This window comes from Arvicola amphibius, chromosome 10 (assembly GCF_903992535.2).
Source record: "Arvicola amphibius chromosome 10, mArvAmp1.2, whole genome shotgun sequence".
Classification (NCBI taxonomy): domain Eukaryota; kingdom Metazoa; phylum Chordata; class Mammalia; order Rodentia; family Cricetidae; genus Arvicola; species Arvicola amphibius.
In genome coordinates, this window is record NC_052056.1 from 79,793,303 (window position 1) to 79,801,885 (window position 8,583).

General features: G+C 42.1%; 1 pseudogene; it reads right to left on the reverse strand.

The window, feature by feature from the left end:
* Positions 1 to 7,617: 7,617 nt before the first annotated feature.
* Positions 7,618 to 8,260, reverse strand: LOC119824326 (annotated as a pseudogene).
* Positions 8,261 to 8,583: the final 323 nt, after the last annotated feature.

Genomic DNA, 8,583 nt, shown 5'->3' on the forward strand with positions numbered 1-8,583 from the left:
ACCTTCCTGCAAGTCTCTGCCCTGTTCAGTGTCTTTTTCCCCCCTAACTTTTAGTCTTTTGGGATTCCTGGAGTGTCCACAAATACATTAGCCTCTAAGAATTTTGAATAATGGTGGTTAGGGAAAAAATGCTTGTTGTAATTAGCCATGGTCCTATTTTTAAAATTACATCTGCAGAACCTTGAAGAGGATGGATCGGGGGGAGGCAGATTGGCACTGATTGGAATTCTCATGCTTCTGAAAGGGAAATCAAGAGCATTGAGGGAATAATGTGTCATCACACATTAAACACACTCAGACGACGGGCACTGAAGAGAAATGATTGCAAGAAAATGAATCACTGGGCATATGGGTCATGTGACAAGCACTGTTGTGGTTGGCAACAGCAAATCACTCAGCATCCCTGCCTTGCAGGCTCAGTTTGCCACCTCCAGAGCCTGAGACCTAATTAATCATGAGGGGATCAAAACCAACAGAGTAATATAAGGGCTGTGTGAGGGGTCGCTGAAGTCACACAGCAAGTGTAGAGTCCACAGGACTCATTCACCAAATTTTTCTTCTTTTTAAAAATGATTTATTATTTATTTTCATTTTATGTGCATTTGTGTTTTGCCTGCATATATGTATGTAAGAGGGTGTTGAATCCCCTGTAGCGGGAGCTAAAGACAGTTGTGAGGTGTCAGGTGCTTTTAACTACTGAGCGATCTCTTCAGTCCCTCAGTCATCAAGTCTTTGTTTTTTTAAGTATTATTGATTGATTGTTTGAGACAGGGTTTCTCTGTAGTTTTGGGGCACGACCTAGCTCTTTTTTGTTTGTTTGTTTTGTTTTGTTTTTAGAATTAGCTCTTGTAGACCAGGCTGGCCTTGAACTCACAGAGATTTGCCTGCCTCTGTCTCCTGAGTGCTGGAATTAAAAGGGGTGTTCCACCACTGTCTGGCTAATTTATTGATTTTACATGGGGTTTTGTCTACATATACATCAACACACCTGAAGAAGTCAACAGATCCCATAGGGCCACAGTTATAGACAGCTGTGAGGCACCATGTGGTTGCTGGGAGTTGAACCCAGGACCTCTGGAAGAGCAGCCAGTGATCTTAACTGCTAAACCATCTCTCAACACCCAGTCACCAAATCTAAAAGGTGTTCGCTTATTGTTGAAATACACTTATTTTTTTTTTTTACTTTTAGCTTTTCTGTTTGTTTTGAGACAAGGTCTCACTATGTACCCCCTGGCTGTCTAGGACCTCACAGATATCCACTTGCATCTGCCTGCCAAGTGTTGAAATTAAAGGGATGGGCCACCATGCTTGGCTAACTTTGAAGTCCTGATCCTCCTGCCTCCACCTCCCAAGTGCTGGAATTATAGGTCTGTATTATGTTGCCAGTTTAAAAAAATAGTTCTATTTATACAATTTTAAAGATTACATGTATGGTGAGAGAGAGAGAGCGAGACGAGAGTTGGCTGTTTCCTTTCAGTTGGTTGTTCCCAGGGTCTAATTCAGGTCCTCAAGCTTGGGAGCCGAAACCTTTGCCTGATGGCTTGCTGGCTTGATCATATCTATTTTTTTTAAAGATTTTACTTATTATGTTTACAATGTTCTACCTGCCTCCTGAATGTATGCTTTGTTTTTTCCCTCGAGGTTTCTCTGCAACTTTGGTGCCTGTCCTGGAACTAGTTCTTGTAAACCAGGTTGGCCTCAGACTCACAGAGATCTTCCTGCTTCTGCCTCCCTAGTGCTGGGATTAAAGGTGTGCGCCACCACTGCCCAGCAAGGAATGTATGCGTATAGGCCAGAAGAGGGCAAGAATTTTCTTCAGCCAGGACTACACAGAGAAACCCTGTTTCAAAAAAAATGAAAAAATAAACTACCTTCCCCCCACAAAACAAAATTACTTAATAATAAAGATAATAATAATAAAGATACTTATGTATGTGTTGTGCCTGCATGAGGTTATGTGTAGCATGTGCATGCAGGTATCCACCAAGGTCAGAGGTCACTGGATCCCCTGGGACAGTTGTAAGCTGCCTCATATGGTGCTGGGAACTGAACTCTTCCTACCGCCAAGCGTCTCTGCAGCCCCAGCAACATGTTTCAGAATGATATTCTTCAATGTCTTCTTTGGTTTTGTTTTTGAGAGTTAGGGTCTGGCTATCCTGGAATTTGCTATATAGACCAGGCTAGCCTTGAAATCACAGAGATCCATCCACCTGCCTCTGCATTTCCAGTGCTGAGATTAAAGGTGTATACCACCACTCCAGGCCTTTTCATTGTCCTTTTTTATACATTTTTATTGATATTTATTGAGCTCTACATTTTTCTCTGCTCCCCTCCCTGCCTCTCCTCTCCCGCTTCAACCATCCCCCAAGGTCCCCTTGCTCCTTATTTACTCAGGAGATCTTGTCTTTTTCTACTTTCTGCTTCCCATGTAGATTAGATCTATGTAAGTCTCTCTTGGTGTCCGCATTGTTGTCTAAGTTCTCTGGGATTGTGGTTTGTAGGATGGCTTTCTTCACTTTATGTTTAAAAACCACTTATGAGTGAGTACATGTGATAATTGTCTTTCTGTGTCTGGGTTACCTCACTCAAAATAATGTTTTCTAGCTCCATCCATTTGCCTGCAAAATTCAAGCTGTCGTTATTTTTTTCTGCTGTGTAGTGCTCCATTGTGTAAATGTACCACATTTTCCTTATCCATTCTTCGGTCAAGGGGCATTTAGGTTGTTTCCAGGTTCTGGCTATGACAAACAAAGCTGCTGTGAACATAGTTGAGCACATGTCCTTGTGGCACGATTGAGCATCCTTTGGCTATATACCCAAAAGTGGTATTACAGGGTCTTGAGGAAGGTTGTTTCCTAATTTTCTGAGAAATTGCCACACTGACATCCAAAGGGGTTGTACCAGTTTGCATTCCCACCAGCAATGCAGAAGTGTTCCCTTTCCCCCACAACCTCTCCAGCATAAGTTGTCATCAGTGTTTTTGATCTTGGCCATTCTTACAGGTGTAAGATGGAATCTCAGAGTTGTTTTGATTTGCATTTCTCTGATGACTAAGGACGTTGAACATTTCCTTAAGTGTCTTTCAGCCATTTTAGATTCCTCTGTTGAAAGTTCTCTGTTTAGGTCTGTACTCCATTTTTTTTATTGGACTATGTGATCTTTGGGTGTCCAATTTCTTGGGTTCTTTGTATATTTTGGAGATCAGACCTCTGTCTGATGTGGGGTTAGTGAAGATCTTTTCCCATTCTCTAGGCTGTCGTTTTGTCTTGTTGACTGTGTCCTTTGCTTTACGGAAGCTTTTCAGTTTCAGGAGGTCCCATTTATTTATTGTTTCTCTCGGTGTCTGCGCTGCTGGGGTTCTATTTAGGAAGTGGTCCCCTGTGCTAATGTGTTCAAGTGTACTTCCTGCTCTCTCTTCTATAAGGTTCAGTGTGGCTGGCTTTATGTTGAGGTCTTTGATCCATTTGGACTTGAGTTTTGTGCATGGTGATAGACATGAGTCTATTTTCATTTTTCTATATGTTGATATCCAGTCATGCCAGCACCACTTGTTATATATGCTTTTTTTTCCATTTGATATTTTTTGCTTCTTTATCAAAGATCAGGTGTTCAAAGATGTGTGGATTGATATCCGGGTCTTCTATTTGGTTCCATTGGTCCTCCTGTCTGTTCTTATGCCAGTACCAGGCTGTTTTCAGTACTGTATCTCTGTAGTAGAGTTTGAAGTCAGGGATTGTGATGCCTCCAGAAGTTTTTATTGTACAGGATTGTTTTGGCTATCCTGGGTTTTTTGTTTTTCCATATGAAGTTGAGTACTGTTCTTTCAAGGTCTTTGAAGAATTTTGCTGGGATTTTAATGGGCCATTGTCCTTTTTTAAAAAAGAATAGTCATGTTGGCACATGCCTTTACTTCTAGTACTCAGGTGGCAGAGGAGGGCAAATATCTATGAGTTCAAGGCCATCCTGGTCTACATAGTGAGATTTTATTTAAAAAATAAAACAGAAATAAAAAGCACTTAAAACTCGTGTGTGTGTTTGCACATGAGAGCAGTACCCTGGAGGTCAGAAGAGTCACTGGATCTCCTGCAGGTGGAATTACAGATTGTGAACTGCCCAACGTGGTTGCTCAAACCCCTCTTCATTTTTATGATGTCCTTTTTGTGTGTGTGTTTTGAGGCCTGGTCTCACGTAGCCCAGGCTGAATCACCAACTAACAGAGGATGATCCGGAACCCCTCCCAGTTCTTCCTGCCCCACCTCTCACATTCTGGGATTACATTAACTGAGAGGCCAGCAAGATGGCTCAGCATTTAAGATGCTTGCTGCTAATCTTGAGGACCTAAGCTCTTTCCAGGTTCCACACAGCAGAGGAGAAAATTGATTCCGGCAAGTTGTCCTCTGGCTTCCACACATGAATCTTGGTTTGCTTCCACCTCCCCATACACAAGTCAAAGTAAAAAGGTGCTAATAATATAGGATGATATTAGCTCAGATTTTAATTTGTCTGAAGACACAAGAAACTTGCAGGAAGCACATTTGGGCCATGTACGTCAGTGGCCCATTGATGAAGAACAGATTACATTGTGAATAATGATGATGTCACATTACCTACTGATGATGGTATAACCCTGAAAGCCCAGAGAATGGTTTGCAACACCAGTAAATTTCACATGTGCAAATAACCCTGGGTTTAGCAACATAAGCAACAGAAGATTAAGAGTCAAGGTGCAGTCCAGTCCTAGAGAGATGACTTAACTAGTAAAATAAGGAAATGTGAGGACTTTTAGTTTGATCCTCAGACCAACTAAAAAATGATAGATACGCCAGGTGTGATGGCATATACTCTTAATCCCAGCACTCAGAAGGCAGAGGTGAGCAGATCTCTGTGAGCTCCAGGCCAGCTGGGACTATAAGGTGGAGAAGGGTTCAGGAAGATACCTAATGTTCACCTCTGGCCTCTACAGACCCCCCCACCCCCCTACACACCCATTCCCCGCACCCTACACATCTACACATATATACACACTCCTGCACACACACACACACACACACACACACACACACACACACACAGAGAGAGAGAGAGAGAGAGAGAGAGAGAGAGAGAGAGAGAGAGAGAGAGAGAAACGAATATACTGAAAAAAATGAAGAGTCCAGGTACAGTTTAGCTGGTGACCTGAGCTCCAGGTATCTAGCAGTGATGTGGAGGCCTGACCAAGGTATGACCTGATACCAAGCTCACCCACATGCCTGGGGTAGCCATCCAGTCCCTGCTGTTGGTTGAGGCCTCAGATCCTTGCCAAGTACCTGCAAAATTTAATTTACAACTTGACTGCTAGATTTTCTTCTCTTTTTAAAACATTCTACATAGCTGGGTGGTGGTGGCACACACCTTTAATCCCAGCACTCGGGAGGCAGAGGCAGGCGGATCTCTGTGAGTTCAAGGCCACCCTGGTCTACAAGAGCTAGTTCCAGGACAGGCTCCAAAGGCACAGAGAAACCCTGTCTCGAAAACCAAACCAAGCCAAAACAACCAAAAAGATCCTACACTTTTAATTTTACATTATGTATTTATTTTGTGTGTTGCATGTGTGTGTGGGTGTGCATATATGGCAACCATATGGGACTGGGGGAAAAACTAGTGAGAGTTGGTTCTCTCCTACCATATGGGTCATGGAGATTGAATTCAGGTTCTCAGGCTTGGTGCCTAATGCCTTCTTTACCTGCTGAGCCATCTTACCAACTATAAGCTAGTTTTTTTTTTTTGTTTTAAAGCTGGTGAGATATGGTAGTCTAAAAATAGAAGACATAGCCTTTTTATGTCTTATTTAGGAGATGGTCTGATGTAGTTCAGGCTAGCCTCAGACTTGCTATGCAGGTGACTCCCTTTGAAAAGCCTGTTTTCACACTTGGGTATGTCTTACATTTCCTGGCTATTTGAGAAGGCCGGACCCATGGTCTTATGTAAGTCTTATTTTCATCTGAGCATACCTCTTTCTCTTAACCCTAGTGCTTAAGCCTACGTTAAAGTATCTCTATTATTTGGGGTTAGAGAGATGGCTTAGAGACCCGAGGTTTGACTTCCAGCACATATGGAAACTCACAACCATCTGTAACTCTGGCCCCAGGAGATCCAATGCCCTCTTCTGGCTTCTGTGGGAACCAAGCAGCAAGTTGTATAAAAGACATATAGACAGGGCTGGAGAGATGGCTCAGCTGTCAAGAGCACTTAATGTTCTTGTAGAAGATCCAGGTTCTAGTGCCTGTACCCAATAAGAGTTTTCAGCTGTCTATAACTCCAATTTCAATGTCCTCTTTTGACCTCTGAGAGCAACAGGTTACATGCCTGGTGCACAGAGGTGCATGTAAGCAAACAAACATAAAATCAAGTAAATAAAACACAAAACAAAACACCCATAATATTTTTGTTGTTGTTTTTGGAGACAGAATTTCTTTGTGTCATCCTGGTGTCCTGGAACTTGCTCTGTAAACAGAGATCCTCTGTCTCCAGAGTGCTGGGATTAAAGGTGTGCAGCACCACCACCTGGCCATAAAATATAACTTTAAAAGTTTTTTTTTTTAGTTTATAAAAACCTTTATTAAACCCAAACAAACAAGCAAAAAACTAGAATAAACAACACTTTTATCCTGGTGTAGTGGTGCAAGCCTTTGATCCCAGCACTTGGGAAGCAGAGGCAGGCATATCTCTGTTGCGTTCAAGGCCAGCCTGGTCTACAGAGTGTGTTCCAGAATAGCCACAGCTACACAGAGAAACCCTATCTTGGAAAGAACAAAAAACATAAAACAACAAAAACCCCAACCAACCTATAGCTCAAATTCTAATTGATCTAATTGATTTTAATAATAAGAACCCAGAGTATGATATCAGGGTAAATACTGAAAGATCAGTGAAGCAGAGTAGCCAAAAAACATAAGTCAACTTCATAAGGCTATGTATAAAAAGATTACCTGTATGGGTGTTGGAGAGATGGCTCAGTGAAGAGTACTGGCTGCTCTTCCAAAGTCTTGAGTTCAATTCCCAGCAACCACATGGTGGCTCACAACCATCTGTAATGAGATCTGGTGCCCTCTTCTGGCCTGTAGACATACATGCAGGCAGAATACTGTATACATAATAAAGAAATCTTTTAAAAAATAGAAAATATTACCTATAAATCAAATTGTCATCTGATGTCGGATGTCCTATATATGTGTTACTTTATTGGCTGATGAATAAAGATGTTTTGGCCAGGGCCTTATCAGAGAAATCCAAACAGAGAGAGAGAAAGAGAAAGGGGGGGGAGCGGGTAGAGTCAAAGAGACACCATGTAGCCACCGAAGGAGAAAGATGCCAGAGCATTACTGGTAAGCCACAGCCTCATGGCAATACATAAATTAAGAGAAATGGGTTAATTTAAAATGTAAGAGCTAGCTAGGAATATACCTGAGCCATTGGCCAAACAGTGTTGTAATTCATACAGTCTCTGTGTGATTATTCGGGTCTGGGTGGCCAGGAAACAAAAGCACAGTCTCTGTTTACAGTCATCCAACACATTTTAACAATTAAATATGACACTGGATCAAAGATGAATTTCAGACTGTAAAAGGCTTAATCCTATTAATCCCATAATTTAATGAGGCCATCCCCATGAAATGACCAAGGCATGTGATGACCTTGGTCATTTCATGGGGATGCCACACTGCACCTGTGCACACTTTATCATGGGCTTTAAACTGACTGTAGAGTTCTGTGGTCTTCTAGTCCCAAAATGTTTAATTTGCCATTTCTATTTCCTGAAATCACATAGCTCATCTCTGATGAGAAGTCTACCTAACAAGCACAGCCTGCTAACATATGGTCCTTAAAATTTTTCTTCTTATTTAATCTGAATCTATTCTGTGCTGCAAAAATTAAAATTTGGTTATCCATTGACTAGCATGCTAGCCATTTTCCATTTGGAGACAAAGTCACTGCAGGCATTGAGTGCATAGTGGGCTCTGCTATGTACTTAGAATCTACAGGGATATCCCATCCCAAATTCTTAGGCTCTGATCATCAGACGTACTCATAAATCTTTGATTCTCATCAAGAAAAACAATTGTGTTGACAACTCCCAAAGCTGATCACATTCCTGAACAATCTCTCCACTGCAAATGTCCTGCTGCATGAGCTTTTTGTCAGACATCCCAGACACAAGGAGAGTTTGCTTGTCTTCATCAGGATTGGACTTGACACAACAGTGATGTGGGATTCCCCTCTGTGTGCTGTGAATACCATTGGCTAATAAACTGTCGGGCTGGAGAGATGGCTCAGAGGTTAAGAGCACTACCTGCTCTTCCAGAGGTCCTGAGTTCAATTCCCAGCAACCACATGGTGGCTCACAGCCATCTGTAATGAGATCTGGTGCCCTCTTCTGAACAGCAAGCATACAGACAGAACACTGCGTACATAATAAATAAATAAATAAAAGAAACTGTCTTAGGCCTGTGTTAAGGTAGAGTAGAGCTAGGCGGGGAAAACTAAACTGAATGCTGGAAGAAAGGAGGTAGAGTCAGGGAGAAGCTGTGGAGCTGCTGCCGGATA